This window comes from Lycium ferocissimum, unplaced genomic scaffold, assembly GCF_029784015.1.
Source record: "Lycium ferocissimum isolate CSIRO_LF1 unplaced genomic scaffold, AGI_CSIRO_Lferr_CH_V1 ctg2529, whole genome shotgun sequence".
Lineage (NCBI taxonomy): Eukaryota > Viridiplantae > Streptophyta > Magnoliopsida > Solanales > Solanaceae > Lycium > Lycium ferocissimum.
The window spans coordinates 136,092-155,198 of NW_026722179.1; the positions used below are offsets into that span (position 1 = coordinate 136,092).

The window sequence follows — 19,107 nt, forward strand, 5'->3', positions numbered from 1 at the left end:
GCCCAACATAAGGCAATATCCATCCCAACTTCATACTCGAAGGTTCACATGTTGATCTAAATATGTGATTCTCTATATGAATTCTCACCAAAGGTAAGCCATAACCTACTTGGATTGCCGAACCGCAACACCAACAACTCACTCCTTTGCCTTGCCCTTTCGCTGAACCTCAGAACCAAAATAGTCTAAGCATAATCAAATTCTATATTAGAAATCATGAAGAATGATACTAATATTGGTACTATTTCAATTCAGTCAATTCTAACTCTAGAAATTGGGAAAACGAGCCCACAAGGGCAAAATGGGAATTTCACGGGAAAAATACCAAATTAAGTACTAGGTGATCATAACTCAACCACTAATTGCTAACTTAACTCATAAATTTACCCAATTTTGAATTTGAAATAAAACCCCCAATTTGGGTATAAATCCTAACCCTTTGATTCAAGAATTTAACACTAATACTGGGAGATATATGATTAACAATCTTAGATACATCATAATATAGCATAAACCCAATCAATTTCATCATCAATAAGCCTAGATAGAAAATCCATCAAAACCCAATTTCATGAAAAACCTCAATTTCTTACTTTAGAAATCATGGATTAGAGCTTAAACTAAGGGAATGAATTAAAAGAAAATACTTAGATTATGGTTGGAACTTACCCCATGGAATAAACTTGAAGAACATCCTTGAATTATCTCATACCCAAGCTTTCAAGATGAGAGAAACCAAAACAACATTAAATAGCAAAAATGTACAGCTGTTCTGCCTCGTTTCTGATGGCAAATGATCTTAAAACTTGGTTTTGAGGCCTCCAATGGATTCCTTATGAAATTTCAGTCAAGTTAGGCTTTTGAATTACCTCATTTGGCCTTAAAATGAGTGAGATATGGTTGTTTCAAGTTTTGGAAGAACTCAAAAACTTAAAGGACGGTCTCAGTGGCAATTTCGTAATTTTCAGCAAAACACACCCGAAAAATCTGCACATCAAATTTTTAGTAAAATGCCCATATCTCCCTCATATGATGGCAAAACACGATAATTCTTGTTGCTACAGTTTTGAAATTACGATATGGATCTAACGGTTCAATCGAAACACAAATCAAAGCTCATTTGCTCATTATAATGGTACCTTTTTTGCTCAAAACGGCGTCCAAACCAAAAACGAACACCATACAATCCAAACACATCCGAAACTCATCGGAATCTAACCAACATTTGTGGACACGTCCAAAATCATCATACGAACCTGCTCGAACACTCAAAATATCCAAACGGGATTGTCTTGACCAGATGTTGACCGTGGTCAACTCCAAATCATACCAAAAGCTAGTTTCTCAACCAACCACCCAAATCACACCCGAACCTCTCGAGAATTGAACCAAAAACTCAACTAAGTGATAAATGACATTCTAGACCTGATGGAATTGTCGGAATTTGATTACGGGCACGTTTACCCAAAAGTCAACTTTTGGTCAAACTTCTCAGACTTAAGCCTTCAAAATTCCAAAACTTAGATTTTCTTCTTCGATCTTCATCCGATCACCTCGGGAATGGAGTCACCCATCCCTACAAGTCATAAACATCACAACAAAGCTAACAGAAACAAAAAATCTTGGATCTAGGTCTAATTTCTTCCCATGACCATCTTTCCACCATAAATAGGCATATTAAACATTAACCAACTTAACTGCCAAGAACCAACCAGACGAACTCTAAAATTAGCCCTGTCAATTTCCACAGATCATAACTAATATGTCTAATGTAACGGAATCTTCAGATTGACAATCAAAGCACGTTTTCCCAAAGTAAAGAATTTATCCAAATAATTGAATACTGAAATTTTCAAAGTGAAACCTTCTCTCGAAGTGAACCAAATGATATTCGTTTGGCTTCAAATTTGGCTAGCAAGTCAAAATAATTATAACAGAGCTTTTGGAATAGACGACACGCAAACTAGAGTACCGATTCTCAAAACGACTGACCGTATCGTTACACGTTGTGTGATTGAGGCTAGCCAACCCGTTGTGTTGTGACTTGATTTGTTCCATTGTTGTTGGCTTTATGCCACGTAATGATAGTAAACATTGGATATTATTGATATATCTTGTTCGTGATATTGTGGTATCTTACTTGTTGATGTTTGATACGAGGATAGTATTCTATATGGCTTATGTAGCCTTTTTCATGATATTGTTGGTGTACCTATGCTTGGTACTTGTGATATTGATCTGATTATTGATATTGAATGCATACATTGCACGCATTCTCATCCTTCATAATATAATGTTGATACATTGATGATACTTGAGGAAACACTGTGATGAGCTGGGCTCAGTTTGGATGAGAGTGACGTGAGGTCCGATATCCGATAGTTGTCTCGGAATCGTGGTTGAGTGGTGGCGGTTACCGAGGTTTATGCCAGAGCCATGAAGTACATGGACTCCGCTGGTCCCTCATGGGATATGCCGATGGAAATCCTCCGTGAGCAAAGATCAGGAGTCTTGTTCGTCTGTTGGGCAAAGATCCGGAACGAGTGGTACATTGGACTTCGCGAGTCCCCATAGGTTGTGCTACCGAGACGTTGATACTTCCATCCTGAGTACATGTGTAAACAGCATTGCATAGCATTTGCATTCATACATTATTGCATTATGGCTTATATTGTGATGATCTAGTGATTTACTGTGTTATTTGGATTCGGATTGGATATATTGAGACTCGGTACACTTGGGTTTAGATGCTGCCATTTAGGTGATGACGTGTATTGGTTCTGACTCGTGCTTGACTTATACTTGTTGATTTATCTACTTATCTTGCTTTATTGTTTGGATTATGTTAACTATACTCTCGGCCCATGATACCTACCGATCGTGGTTTTGTCTTGCTTTCGCACTTGTTGCGTTCTTTTTATGAATGCAGAATTTCAAGTTGGATCTACTTCTGTCTCCCATGGCTGATAGTCGCTATCAGGGTTGCTTAGAGTCTACAGGGTGAGCACGAGATGTCCGCTGCCTTGAAGATTCTTCTTATTTATGTCTTATTTTTCATTGTGAGACATATTTAGACTTAATGTATTTTTGATATTCTAGACTTGTATATTTCTAGCTAGATGCTCTTGTATGGATTAGACCAGACTCTGGGGTGTATCTTCTTATTTCTGCACTTTTCTATATTATTATTGTCAGACTTACGTGATTTATTCTCTTCTGCTTATATAATTATTTATTTACGTTTTTACTATCGTTGGGTTGAAGGTTCGCTTATCGAGGTGGGAAAGGTAAGTGCCAGCACGACTTAGCTAAATTGGGTCATGACAAGTTGGTATTAGAGCCCTAGGTTGCCATGTCTATAATACAAGAGCGTGTCTAGTAGATTTTGGTGGATCGGTACGATGAGCTCCGTACTTATCTGCGAGAGGCTATAGGACATTTAGGAAATCTCACTTTCTTTCATTTTTTCATGCTACTTTATTCTAATTGGTATCTGGAACAATCAAATTGGTATTTGACTCTTATCTCTTCTCTCACATTTGGTGAGGACTCGAGCTACTATAGCCCGAGATTAGGTGCCAGAGCCCGTAATTGTGGCTGGCACCAGAGGGCAAGTGACAACCAGAGGACGCGACAAAGACAAAGGCAGCGAGGCTGCCCAAGCCAGGGGCAAGGCTCCTGCGGTAAGACAGCGGCGTGAGAGATTTTCTTCTGCAGAGCCTGAGGTTCAGCAGGACAGAGACCAGGCCACCAAGGAGGGAGTGGGCCTAGCACGAACACAACCTGAGGTTACTTCTGATCAGACTATACAGGATACTATGGCCCGTGTTTTACTCCATCTAGATGCCCAGCAGGCTGCCGCTAATGTTACTACTCCTAGTAGAGGTTCACAGACCAGAGTTGGGGCGCAGACCCTTAAGCAAAGACCTACTCTGGTAGCACACCCCGCTGCAGCTATGACTCACCGTATTGATGCAGTGCCAGCCTTGGGTGATGATCTTAGGCCCGTGGAGGGAATTGTTATGACCGTGATTGATCAGGATCTTGTTGGTAGGTTTAGGAAGTTAGAGCCGCCGAGGATTTTGGGTACTTCTTCTGAGGACGTGTATAAGTTCATCTTGGATATACATGAGTTGCTACATAGAATGGGGATCCTAGAGTCCCATGGAGTTGACTATGTGTCCTACCAGTTTTGCGGCGACGCGAAGACTTGGTGGAGGTATTTTGTTGCTTGCAGACCTGAGGGTTGTCCTCCCTTGACTTGGACTCAGTTCTACCGGGACTTCCTTGAGAAGTATGTGCCCCGATCTTTGAGAGAGACACTTAGGGAGGAGTTTCTACATCTACAGTAGAGGGGTTTGTCTGTGGATGCCTATGTGACTCGTTATCTATATCTAGCCCGTTATTCCACTCCCTTGATTCCTACTGAGCTTGACAGAATTAGGCGTTTTCTTAGTGGGTTAGTCGATTCTCTCAGATTCCTTGCCTTCAGATGGAGGCTATGGGGGTTTCTTTCCAGTCCATCGTCGAGCATGCTTTTTTGGTTGAGGCCGCTAAGGCCCATGCATTTGGAGGTGGTAGCAAGAAGAGGTAGTGTCAGATCGGGAGTTATGGTGGTTCTAGTTCGAGGGGCGCCGATCAGTCTTCTAGGCCGTATCAACCATATTTTGGTTGCCTTATGCATTCAGCTTTGCAGGTTTCCTCCAGTGAGCCACCCAGGTAGAGGGCTCCTGAGAGTTCATTTTCTCGACCGGTAGACAGGGTTGTTTCATCAGGGTCCTCAGCTTCAGTTTATCAGTCTTCGCCTTCTCCGTCCTACTTTGCATATGGAGAGATTGGGCATATTTCTAGGAGATTTCCCTAACCTAGGTGGGATTTTCAGCCATCGAGGACTCCGACATCATCTAGTGGTCGAGGTGATGCTTTTCAGAGGGGCGGTGCTCAGTCAAGCCGCGATAGTTTTCAAAGTTCTAGAGGTGGATCCCAGGCAGTTAGAGGTGGGTCCCAGAGTACGAGAGGGGGATCTTAGGCTGGACGTGGTGGGGACCATTGTTACTCATTTCCGGGTAGGCCCGAGGTAGAGGCCTCAGATGCTGTTATTTCAGGCACCATTTTTGTCCGTCATAGAGCAACATCTGTGTTATTTGATCCTGAATCCACTTATTCTATGTGTCTGCATATCATGCCGTTGATTGGGAATTGCCTTGTGATAGCATAGCTATGTCTGTTCATGTGTCTATTCCAGTTGGAGATTATATGGTCGTTGATCGAGTTTATCGGTCTTGTTTGGTTACTTTTATGGGGTATTACACTTGGGTAGATTTGATGATTCTTGATATGGTGGACTTTGATATTATCTTGGGTATGTCTTAGCTTTCTCCTTATCATGCGATCTTGGACTGTTACGCCAAGTCAGTTACTTTAGCCATCATAGGACATTCCTAGACTTGAGTGGAGGGGTGCTCCTAGTCCCGCTCCAAAGAAGATCATTTCCTTTCTTCAGGCGATGAAATTAGTTAATAAGGGGTGTTTAGCTTATCTGGCTCATGGGCGTGACATTACTATTATATCTCTACCCCTTGAGTCCATTCCTACTATGAGCGAGTTCACAAAGGTATTCCCGACCCATATGCCAGGTATGCCACCCGATCGCTGCATTCACTTCTGTATTGATTTGGATCCGGGCACTCACCCTATTTCTATTCCGCCATATCGAATGGCACCTGCTGAGTTGAGAGAGCTTAAGGAGCAGTTACAGAATTTATTTGAGCAAGGGGTTCACTAGGCTGAGTGTCTCCCCTTGGGTTGCTCCTGTGTTATTTGTGTAAAAGAAAGATGGAACCATGAGGATGTGCATTGATTATCACTTGCTGAACATCCGGAACAAATGTCCTATACTTCGTATTGATTATTTATTTGACCAGCTTCAGGGTGCTTCAGTGTTTTCGAAGATTGACTTGCGTTCAGGCTACCACCTGTTGAGGATCAAGGCTGAGGATATTCCGAAGACAGCCTTTCAGACGAGATATGGACACTATGAGTTTCTGGTGATGTCCTTTGGGCTTACCAATGCCCTGGCTACATTTATGACTTTGATAAATGGCATCTTTAGGCCATTCCTTGACTCCTTCTTGATTGTGTTTATGTGACACCTCGAAATCTTTCCGTACTTGAGTGACGAGTAGAACGATGAAGAGCTTGAGTATATGATGTGTTGTTAAGTCGGGAATGGCCAATCATGAATTTTGTGGAAATAATAAAGTTGCGAAAATTCCCCGGCCCGCCGGTCGTATAAGGTGCACAATAATAAAGTGATTTACGGACCGTATAATTCCTCAAACGATCCAAAAAATCTCAAGTTTCGTTAAGTGTGAAAGGTTAAATACGGTCCACTATACGTCCCGTAAACTAGTATACGTCCGATTTACGGACCGTATAGTGCGATCGTTCATTAAAAATCGCCTTTTGTGATTTATATAAGGGATCTCATTTTCATTTTCATTTCATCTCCCACCTCCTCCATTCAAGAAACCTCTAGAGTGTTCTAAACACTTCATCCATGAGAAAACAAGAGAAATCAAAGATCATCAACTAGAAATAGAGTGGAAACAAGTGGAAGAAACTTCATCGGCCGTAAAATTCAGGTTTTGGTGGAAGGGTGAATTGTTATCCAAGGCTTGTTCCTCCATCATCCAAGGTATGTTTTATGGTATTTTCATGATGTTAAGAGTATTATAAAGTAGAAACACTTGAATTACAAAAGAATACATGTGAATGGTTAGATATGGAAGAATAATGTCATCTTGAAATAGTAGTTGGATTGAATCATGGAAATGGACGTGTCAATGTTATGAATGAGTTATAAATGACATTTGGAACATGAAATAAGCATTGGATATGAAAGAATACGACGATGGATTTTTAGTCATAATTATGGAGAATTGGTATGAAATTATGGAAATGCGAATAAGGCCGAATGACGAATGTTACTAGTGATATTGTGACTGTTGGTAGGAATGGTTGAGGGTTGATATGGAATATGGCGGAAAAGTAGTATAAACAAAGGAAATGCTGCCCAATTTTCTATATCTTTAATAAGTACGCTCTCATGATTGTTTAACTAATGTTGGTGCGAATCCTCTTGAAGGTAAAGACGCGAGCATTAAAGAAGAACGAGCAATCATCGAATAGTTAAACGACAAAGGTATGTAAGGTTCAACCTTTCTTTCTAAGGCATGACACTATGGTATGGATCCTCCTACCTTTCTATAATTTCTCTCTCTATGTATGTATTGGAAACGATAAAGGTCTATGTCAAAAGGAAAGAGAGAGAAAGTATGTTATGGGTTTGGTGGAAGAGTGGGAATCCTAGAGTTACGATCCTATAAAGCTAATGACTCCTTGCTATTGCCTTTGGTTGATAAATCTATCATATGATGTATCTTCCTTCGTTATGGTAAGATGTTCATGATGTTAAAGGTATTACGTATAAGATAGAAAGGCTTGGGCTCACTTGAATTACAAAAGAATACATGAAATGGGTTAGATATGGAAGAATAATGTCATCTTGAAATAGTAGTTGGATTGAATCATGGAAATGAACTATAGATCAATGTTATGAATGAGATATATTATATGTGTAAATGACACTAAATCGTGATAGAGTCATGACAATAAGACATTAATACTTGAAATCTATGACATGTATGTTGATTTTTAGTCATAAAATTATGGTGGTGAGTATATGAAATTATATATATGATGGCGTTAAATTAAGATAAAACCACGACATGTCGAATGTAATAACGATAAACATATGTTACGTACTAGCATAGTATGTATGATAATGAGATTATGATATGACCACCAACGGTGGGCTGCGTGGACCAATGGTTGATGGCTGATATGGAATTTGGCGGAAAAGTAGTATAAACAAAGGATCACCAACGGTGGGCCGGCACACGATGGTTTCTATAGCTTTGACATGGTAACGCGTGTATCTATCATGATTGTATTAACTAATGCATGTATTGATACGATAGTTTTATGTGATATGCTATTGAATGTATGTAATAAATAATCTAGTCGAAGGTTACATACTCCTCGTCTGTGAATGTTTATGTTACGACCTTACATACTCGCAATATTCGTGCGCGTCCCTTTTGGAATAGATTAACGGTGCGGATTCGCGGGGTATATGAGTTCAAACTTTCTTTCTAAGGTGCTATGAGACACTATGGCATATGGATCCTACATCTTTCTAGTAATTTCTCTACATCTATGGGTAGTATGGTCCCATAGTCTTCATGTTTATGCAAGCATGTATTATTTTGATAGCCTAAAGAGCCTATGTTTATACAAGTACATATGTTCTAAAGAAATTATTTTCTATGATTGTATGATGATGATAAGCAATAGGAGGGGTGGTGCTCGGTGGTCAGGCTCGGGTACCCGTCATGACCCTAGTCGGGTCGTGACGATCATGTTAAGACTTTTATACATTCGGGTAATTCGAAGGTCGTGGCAAGTTAAGGACTGTTATTTTAATGTACGAGGGGTTATGAATATTATTTATGAATATTGGTTTCCTTTCAAGGGTGATCTTCAAAATGGTTTCTCCACATAATCTCCCCTAAATTCTGGTACTATCGAGAAAAGTCGAGGGCAAAATGGTAATTTTAGTGCCATACGAGAAAGATAAGAGATATACAAAAAATAAGTCATCTTCCTAAATTTCTAGAGAGGGATGGTAATGATGAAGACTACATATATATATAGAAGGAGGTCATCTTTTAATTATGAGTATAAGAAAAGAAAAGAAGGAGAACAACAACCAGGCTTGGCCTTAATAATTGACCTTCATGATTTGTAAATCTAAAGTATTCCTACTAATTCAAGGGCCGTGAAGTAAATGATTCTAAGATAAGATTCATTGTTTTCTTTTGAGCCAAGTGAAGAAGATAAGAAGAAAAAGGTAAGATTTCACTTTTTTGTCTTGGAATATATATATATAGGTGTTGTGGAATGTGGAAAGGAATGTGGAGTATGAAAATTTTGATATGGACATATATATACGTATGGCCGAAAATGGTATGCATGGAAAGGGATGAAAATTTTATTTGTTATATTAATTGTGTTGTTGAACCCTTGTGATGGAGATGGAAGCATCATATATGAAAATTAGTTTGTAAGTTGTTGTAGGAAAATTATGTATTTATCATAGTTTTATGAAATTATATGGAGTAGTAAGGTGTAAATGTTGTTTGGTTTGTGAAATTGAAAAGAAGAAAACGTGTCGTGAATATTTATGTTGAAAATTGGAGGTTTGGAGTGAATTATGGTTTTGGGTGGAAACTTGTATATTTTGTATATCTTGTGAATATTTCGTAAATGATATGAAACGTTTCCGGATTGTATTGGAGTGATGTTGATCGGTAAATGAATATGAGAATGTTGGTATTGAATTGAAAATGTGAAGTTAGAATGAAAGCTTATGCACTATGTTGGAAAGACTAGTTATGCTATATTGTGTTTCATAATGATTGTTTGTATTTCAAGGTTGTTGTTGTTGATATACAAGCCGAGCTAAGTCTCGAGATGCTATATAAGGAAATGCTGCCGAAATTTCGGTAGACAAACATGAATTTAAGTTGAACACTTGAAGCTACAACTCACATTTGGTAAATGTGACCATTTGTAGATTTTGGCGGATTTGGAACTTGAATTTGGAGTTGCCGAAGCGGAAAAGGTATGTAAGGCATTCACCTTCCTTCTTTGGCATGTCTTAGACGTATTAGGTTTGGATATGGACCTCGGGGACGATGGGTACCCTAGAAATCTAAGATTGATGTGACCCTTTTTCATTGATATGATAATTAAATGTTCTATGAACAAGTTGGAAAATTATATAAACATTTAGAACTTGCACATATAGGACCCGACTTCATCTATGAGTGACGTCATAAAATGTAACGTGATAATGTATGTATGATACGACAAGTTCATCAGATAATACGAGGTGGGCCATTGCCATGATTTTCTTTATTGTTCGTTTATCAAACGATAATGAATCCATTCTAATGTGTAATCATGATAACAATGGTAACGATGATGTTAAGAAAGAGAATATGTCTATGATGAGTATGACAAGAATGATGTCCATGATTTCAGTCCCTGTTTTCTTTTAATGTTATTCTTCGTTGGCAGTCTCGCCTCATAATACTAGTTCCTTCAAGGTGAGACATGATGACTATGATTATTCCATAATGCAATCGGAGGTTACCGACCTTACGTCACTAACGGGCTCTCATGCATTCTTTATAATTAAGTATGTTTTTATAATGCCGTGCCTAAGACACGGCAAGATGAATAATCAAGGAGTCTCAACGGGCGAAAGTGCATTCATAGGGACTAACGCGGGAGGTTGACGCTGGCTCATTCCTATTATTACACACCGATCCTGCAGGTGGAAGCGGTTCTTTTGAGATATTTACGTATTTCTTTTTTTTTTTAAAAAAAAAAAAAAAAAAAAAGTTATGCATGGCATCCGCCCCGAGGGCACTTGGGATGACAGATTACTTTATCCCATGGTACGCACTGTAAAGCGTCATCCGTACCTATATGGTCGGGTAGTCCACCGCACCTATATGGTGTTATACACGCACACGGTCGGGCGGTTGCGTAGATACGTACTGTGTGGCAGCTTTTGCACAATATCTATCCCGGTAGATAAACGAGAAACCATAGTCACTTCATGTTGTGTTTTATGTTCTCTATTATGATTTCGTGATATTATATGCCTTACATACTTTGACCGGCCTTTGTGAGGCCGCGCCACGCTCGCGCAGTACAAGGCAGCCTATTATTATATAAGTGGCGAAATATGTTTTAAGTCGAAAAACGTTTTATGCTACAAATTGATTGACGTTAGGAATATGAATAAGCGGGGTGTGATGTGAATGGGTGGTGCTCGGTATTATGTTTCGTCACGGCCCCATATGACCCGATTTTACTTATGAAAAAAAAAACGTAATATATATTTTATTCTTAATTGGTTCAAGAGTTTATATGTGTAATCGAGTTGCTTTCTGGCTCCCGCATAGGGTCGGTTCATCACACCCCAAGAAGGTCGGGGGCGTGACATATCGGATTCGGTCCCTAGGAAGTGTCTACGAGCCGTGCCTAGTAGAGTCTTGTTTATGGTGTGTTGCGCGCCACGCTAATAAACAAGAGGCTACAGGGCATTTAGGAAAAATGACCATCTTTCTTCTTATGAAATCGTGCGGTAGAGCTATGTTATAAGATTTTCCCCTCTCTAATGGTGCGTTTATAATTTCAGCCAAGGCGATGAAAGGAAAAGCTACTGCCGCCCAGAAGGGCAAAGCAGCGATTTCAGAAGGGCTAGAACAAGGGCCATCTATGAATGTTGGGGAGAGTGAACCCCAAAACAAGGCCCTACCCTGGATCCCGCGTGCCATGCCCACTTCGAGGGATCAAAGGGAAGCTCCAATTTTAGCTCCCGCATCTCCGGTCCCTCTTCCGATGCTTCGGGCCAAGAGATGAGACGAGCCGTCCTTCTATTGACTCGGTTGGTAGCCGCTCAAGCTCGGCGGGGCAGGATGTGGGCCACGGTAACGTGGGTCGTGTGCTTGATCATGAGTTTAGGTGCTCCGAGACGCCAATTCTCCGTGCACTCGGTCCGCTCATCGACTAGCGCTCCTCCACGATTTCTGAACCCGGAGGTGATAGATGCGATTCTAGGCCCCGTCCCCGAGTCTCGAGCTTCCAATTCTCGGGTTGGGGGTGTTTCGGGCGAATGAGATCACCGTACCGCGATGTAGTCAATGCAGAGGTTACATTGGGGACCGTGCCGCTTGGGTTCGGGTGTTTGTTATGTTCGTGGCAAGCCGGGCCATGTTTGAGGGAGTGCCGATTTCGAGGCGGTAGGCGTGCGGTTCCGCCACCAGGATCCGCGGTTGATTCTTCGTCATCCATGCGCCCTTCGGGGCAAGACTCGTAGACACCAGCAGGTCAGGGTAGGGGCAGGAGGAGAGCCCTTAGTTCAAGTGGGTCCCAGCGTCATACTTATGCGTTAGCCGGGCGGCAGGATCCCGAGTATCCCTCCGATATTGACCGTGTATATTTTCATTAATCCTTTATGGTATGTATGTACCGATTGATTCGGGTTCTACGTTGTCATATATTACTCCTGGTGGGATGATTGTGTTGAGGTCGAACCAACCTAACAATTTGAAATGGCAATAATTGCTAGTAACCTAGTAATAGTTAGAATCGTGATTTGCAATTAAGTCGATTGGAGGTGTGTGCCGTATAATAAAATGTGTCGGGACAGATATATATTGAAATCCTAGACCTAGTGTGCAGGCATAACTTATGAGACGAGCTACATTATTTAGATCCTTTAATGGTAAGTAATCTTATGTTGCGGAGTTGCGTATTATGTGTGTGAATATGTGCCCTATTAAGGCATGGGACGCGTTTTTATTGGAATATGTATAGGTGCGGAATTGTGGTGTTTACAAAGAGAAATCCTATCGAAATTTTCCTTAGAAAGGAGAGAAGAAGAAAGGAGAGTAATTTGTGAAATCGTAGATAGAATTGCCGTGAAGAGGAGAGAGGATCAGCAAATGAGTGATTGAGAACGGAGTGTACAAGGGTGATGTGCTTTAAGAGACAAAGCGGTATTGAGTGAAGGGTAGAATCCCATGTGAGAGGAATAAAGGGTTGATTATGCGAAAAGGAGATAATATGGTAAATTGAAGAGGAAAGAATGTAGAGAATTGAGTACGACATTGGAAGGAAGAGGAAATCCACGAGGTACGTGTGCTTAAAGGATAAGTTGTATTATGAGGAAAGGAAAAAGCATCTCCTACGAACCTCCTCCACTAAGATAGAATGAGTAAAGTATATAAGAGAATAAGTTGGAAAGAGAAATGTGACCATGAAATGCGAGTTACCATACGACGATAAGGTGAGGAAGTAAGGCCTTTAGCAACGATGATGAGATACGACATGAGTATGATTGGGTTCGGAACCAATGTTGAGCGTAACACAAAAGTAAAAGAGTGTGAGGCGATAAAAGGTGTTAGTAGTGCAGGAGACTTAGATCCGTGAAAACAAGAATGGCGGGTTTTAGGAAAAGTGCATTTGCGGTTGCTATAAGCCGAGTACAGGGAAAGAGGAATAATGTGAAATGGTAGAAAGAGGGAAAGATGATGCTATAAGCGAATTTTGGGTATAGAGAAAAGGCAGGTGACAGAAGTGGTGTAACTAGACGTAATACCATTGTGAACGTATCCATGGGGCGAAGGTTGTTAATTGGAGTGAATCTAGACATCGACTTATGATTGCCAGATGAACTAAGTGAAATACATCCTTGTTCGGATTGCTACGTCGGGTGTGGTACTTGATTACGAAACTATAGGGAAGAGTATGTTAAGACTCCACGCACGAATTATCGTAGTTATGAATTATGGAAACGACCTGGTTAAGATGCGGATAGAAAAAAGGGTATGTAAATACGAAATCAAAATCTAAAGGCGAAGCAACGGATTGGAAAATGGTACAGGGAAAACCCAAAAAGGAGGGAAGCGAGTAAAGAGAACACAAGTATGGAGATTGAACGGTAAATCCTAAGACGTGATAGATAGGTATAATCAAAGGCGATCGTAACAATGCCAAGGATGCCTACGACCTTATATGAATATGTGCCTATGTTCGATACTGAACCTTCGTGTTCGGGTATGCTATAGAAATGCTATGTATATGAAATCGATAGGAGTACAAAGATGTTAAGCAAATGTAATATATGTGATATGTATATAATACAAATGCGAGTATGAATGAAATACAGCTACAAACCCGAATGTGAATACGGATAGGGATACAAGTATATGTATGGGTGTATGCACACGAATCACTCGAGAACGATTATGTAACTTGCTAGTATTTATACTTGGCCAATGAAACCAAGTGAGATAGGTCTGCAACCCTGGTAAGACTTAATGTCATTATTGAGCAAGAAAAAGGATCGACGAGACGAAGAATTTCAAGTGACAGAATCCTAGTGGGTCGTGTGTGGCCAATTTATAATACTATTGTGTTGTGGCCCCGGGAGGCAATGATATTATGGGTTGTTGTGACAGGATGGTAACGCCATATTACAAGGAAACTCTGGCAAAATTTTTCTAGAATCCCCGAGTGTCGAACATTCGGGCTAATGTTCCAAAAGGAGAATGTGACACCTCGAAATCTTTCTGTACTTGAGTGACGAGTAGAACGATGAAGAGCTTGAGTATATGATGTGTTGTTAAGTCGGGAATGGCCAATCATGAATTTTGTGGAAATAATAAAGTTGCGAAAATTCCCCAGCCAGTGGTCGTATAGTGCAACCGACGAAAGTGATTTACGGACCGTATAGTGCATCGTCCCTCCAGCGAGCCAAAAATCTCAAGTTTCGTTAAGTGTGAAAAAGGTTAAATACGGTCCACTATACGTCCCGTAAACTAGTATACGGTCCGTAAAACCGTAGTTTCAGCAAACCCTTTTTCTTAAGCTTAAATACGTGCATGGAGGACGGACGTAAACTAGTATCATTAAAAATCGAGCCTTTTCAGTGATTTTATATAAGTGGACCTATTCATTTCTTTTGTGATTTTATCATCATTTCATTTTCATCTCCCACCTCCCCATTCAAGAAACCTCTAGAGTGTTCTAAACACTTCATCCATGAGAAAACAAGAGAAATCAAAGATCATCAACTAGAAACTAGAGTGAAACAAGTGGAAGAAACTTCATCAAAGTTATTCGACCCAAGAAATTCCAAAGAGAGAAAGTAGGGTTTTGGTGGAAGAGTGAATTGTTATCCAAGGCTTGTTCCTCCATCATCCAAGGTATGTTTTATGGTATTTTCATGATGTTAAGAGTATTATAAAGTAGAAACACTTGAATTACAAAAGAATACATGAAATGGGTTAGATATGGAAGAATAATGTCATCTTGAAATAGTAGTTGGATTGAATCATGGAAATGGACGTGTCAATGTTATGAATGAGTTATAAATGACATTTGGAACATGAAATAAGCATTGGATATGAAAGAATACGACGATGGATTTTTAGTCATAATTATGGAGAATTGGTATGAAATTATGAAATGCGAATAAGGCAAATGAATGACGAATGTTACTAGTGATATTGTGGTATTTGTTGGTAGGAATGGTTGAGGGTTGATATGGAATATGGCGGAAAAGTAGTATAAACAAAGGAAACGCTGTCTGATTTTCTATAGCTTTAATAAGTACGCTCTCATGATTGTTTAACTAATGTTGATGCGAATCCTCTTGAAGGTAAAGACGCGAGCATTAAAGAAGAACGAGCAAGCAATCGAATAGTTAAACGACAAAGGTATGTAAGGTTCAACCTTTCTTTCTAAGGCATGACACTATGGTATGGATCCTCCTACCTTTCTATAATTTCTCTACATCTATGAATGTACTGGAAACGATGAGTCTATGTCAAAAGGAGCCCGTATGAGATGAAGTATATTATGAGTATGATGATGAGCCAAGTCTAGAGATCCTAGAGTTACGATACAAGGTTGCTATAAAGCTAATGACCTTCCCATGACTCCTTGCTATTGCCTTTGGTTGATAAATCTATCATATGATGATTAGTCTCTTTCCTTTCAAGACATGATCTTCCTTCGTCTCCACAATCTCCTAAATTCCGAAGGACTAAGAGCCTATGTTATGAATAGCCATACGAGAGAAAGATAAGAGATATACATCAGAAGTACGATGGTAATGATGATGAGCCTACGACTATAAGGAGTTATACGCGTATAAGATAAGAAAGAGAGATAAGGCTTGGGCTCAATAATTGACGATGATGAGTCAAATCTAAAGAATCCTAGAGTAAGAAATGGCCTACAGAAGTAAATGATCTTAAGTGAGATTCCATTGGTTCTTTTCTTGTGAACGCTCACCTTAAAATTCTAGTCCCTTCAAGGTGAGATATGATGATCTGACTACTCCATAACGCAATCGGGGTTCCACGACCTTACGTCACCCCGACATGACTATAGATGCTTATGAGTTCCAATATATAATATGATGATATATGCATGTATATGTGTATATAATGACACTAAATCATGATAGAGCCATGACATGCTTATAAGACATTAATACTTGCAAATCTATGACATGTATGCGTTATGCTAGCCTACAATGTACCTATAAAATGTATGGGTGGCGAGTATATGTATATATGACGTTAAATTAAGATAAAACCACACGTATCTATGAAATGTATAGTAACGATAAACATATGTTACGTATGATGACAACCGCATAGTATGTATGATAATGAGATTATGATATGACCACCACCAGTGGGCTGCGTGTGACCACACCGTACCGAGAAAAGGGCGGATGTATACTCTTCCCGTGCACCGAGAAAGGGCGGTTGGCACGATATAATTCCACCAGACCGAGAAAGGCGGACATGATCACCACGGGTGGGCGGCACACGATGGGTACCCGGACATGAATTAATGATGATGTGTGTATGTATGACATGGTAACGTACGTAGTGATGATATGTAAACGCGTGATATGGAAATGCATGTATGATATTACGATGCTTATACGGTACGATAGTTTATGTGATATGCTATGTGAAATGTATGTAATAAATGCATCTAGTCGAAGGTTATGTCCTCGTCCTGTGCCACTAGGACTTCCCTACTATGTTTATGTTATTCATGCCTTACATACTACAATTACAATATTCGTGCGCGTACGTCCTTTGGACGGCCATGGTCGTAGCCCCACGGGGCAGACGAGAGACCGGTGCGGATTCATGGGGACTCGCGTGAGGAGTTGGTAGCTTCCTCCTTTATTCGTGAGGTGCTATTTGAGATGTCATTTTGTACGTATATGTTTTGGGCATGACGGGGTCTGTCCGTCACGTGTTGCATTATGTTCTTAGTAGGGCCGTGATTACGTATGTGTGGGTAGTATGGTCCCATAGTCTTCATGTTTATACAAGCATATGTATATATTATTTTGATAGCCTAAAAGGCCTATGTTTATACAAGTACATATGTTCTAAATGAAAATTATTTTCTATGATTGTAAATGATGAGAAATGTGAATAAAGGCAAGATAAGCAATAGGAGAATTGGTGCTCTGTGGTCACTGGTACTCACATGACCTCTAGTCGGGTCGTGACAGTTTATTAATGATACCTTGGTGTATTCAAAGAGTATAGAGGAGCATGAGAGTTATCTTTGTACTGTTCTTGAGCTGTTGAAGAAGTGTAGCTTGTTTGCTAAGTTTTCGAAGTGTGAGTTTTGGTTGGAATCTATGGCACTCTTAGGCCATGTTGTGTCTAAGGATGGGATTATGGCTGACCCACAGAAGATTGAGGCGGCGAGGCCTACTACTGTTACTGAGGTTCGTAGTTTTGTGGGTTTAGCCACCTACTACCGCCGCTTTGTGAAGGATTTTGCTGGTATTGCTTCATCCTTGACCAGATTGACTTAGAAGGATGTTTCCTTCCAGTGGTCCGATAATTGTGAGGAGAGCTTTCAAAAGCTCAAGATTCTTTTGACTTCAACCCTGATCTTAGCATTACCCGTGGAGGGTAATGATTTCGCAGTCTATTGTGATGCATCCCATATGGGTTTGGGTGTTGTGTTAATGCAGGAGGGTAGAGTGGTAGCTTATGCTTCCCGTCAGTTGAAGATTCATGAGAAAAATTACCCTACCTATGATTTGGATTTGTTGGCCGTGCTCTTTGCTTAGAAGATTTGGAGGCATTATTTGTATGGTGTCCATTGTGAGGTTTTCACCAATCACCATAGCTTTCAGCTTGCGTTTACCCAGAGAGATCTTAATTCCAGGCAGTGCCGATTGATGGAGCTCTTGAAGGACTATGACATCTCTATTCTTTATCATCCCGAAAAAGCCAACTTACGCGACCATTCCATTCTCTGAGGATCACCCCGACATTCTTGATCTTTTGCCCTGTGTACTCAATGATGAACTGCTCAGGATTTCCTACCTGAGGTATCACTTGCCTCCTACCAAATTGGCTCAGAATCCGAGATGGATAGCAAGGATGGATTCCTCGGACCCCTGCTAATGGCACAAAAGGACAATTCTAATGGCACAAAAGGACAATTCTTACCCTGAACCACCACATTATTTGATATGAAGTCGGAAACATCCACTGGATTCTATCCTCAGTCGGTGCCTCCAAGCGTCTCACGCCCCCTTGGACATGTAACAAAGGTTCGGACAATAATTTGTCGGACGATCCTATCATTGTGGTTGCTCGCATACTTGGACTTAGCCCTGTTGATGTGTTTGATAATCTACCATTGTAACAACATATTACATCTTTAGAAGTATCGGAAGCCATTCTGGCATTTGTCTAAAGCTCGAAAAATGTCTGCTAGGATGATGGGTGCTAGGTCAAAATACCTCGTTTCCTGGTCCTTGGTTATACCATAGAAAATAGCATGGGCTAAGTAGATCACTCGGGTGTTTATGGCCAACGATTCTCCCTGTGGAAACACCATAATGCCTAGCAAGGCTATGGTGAATGCCAAGGGTCTAACGACTTCCCACTCTTCCCTACTCTTGAACTCCCTTTGATACAGGGTATACCCAGTGACATCTCCCAATCTCTGATACAGGTCTCTAAAAGGTACATTGGGTCCTCGTGCCGTGGCGCCTCGGTCAGTGCGAGAAACTTCATGATTTGGCAGACTGTGAGCCTCTGTGGAAACAACAGGTGGTGATATGGTTTGTGTCATCTCCTTAAACAGGTTCCATTCTTTGTCTATGGCATCCCTAATCTCCTCCTAGGTCGGAGTCATCTCAATTTCGCCGTAGCAGAACAACATTTCTTTATCGTCCCAATGTCCGGCTAACACCTCTATTAGTTCTAGACGACCCTTAATTGTCATGATAGCCGACAGGTGACCTAAAGTGCAGCTAATTGTCTTTTTGTGAGCATCACCTAACCATGCATACCAAACCCTCAGTAAATTCGGAGCCTCGACAACTATGTCAAA

General features: G+C 40.5%; 1 pseudogene; it reads right to left on the bottom strand.

The window, feature by feature from the left end:
* LOC132043479 (UDP-glycosyltransferase 75C1-like) overlaps positions 1–19,107 on the bottom strand; it is a 49,877-nt pseudogene that overhangs the window by 17,723 nt on the left and 13,047 nt on the right.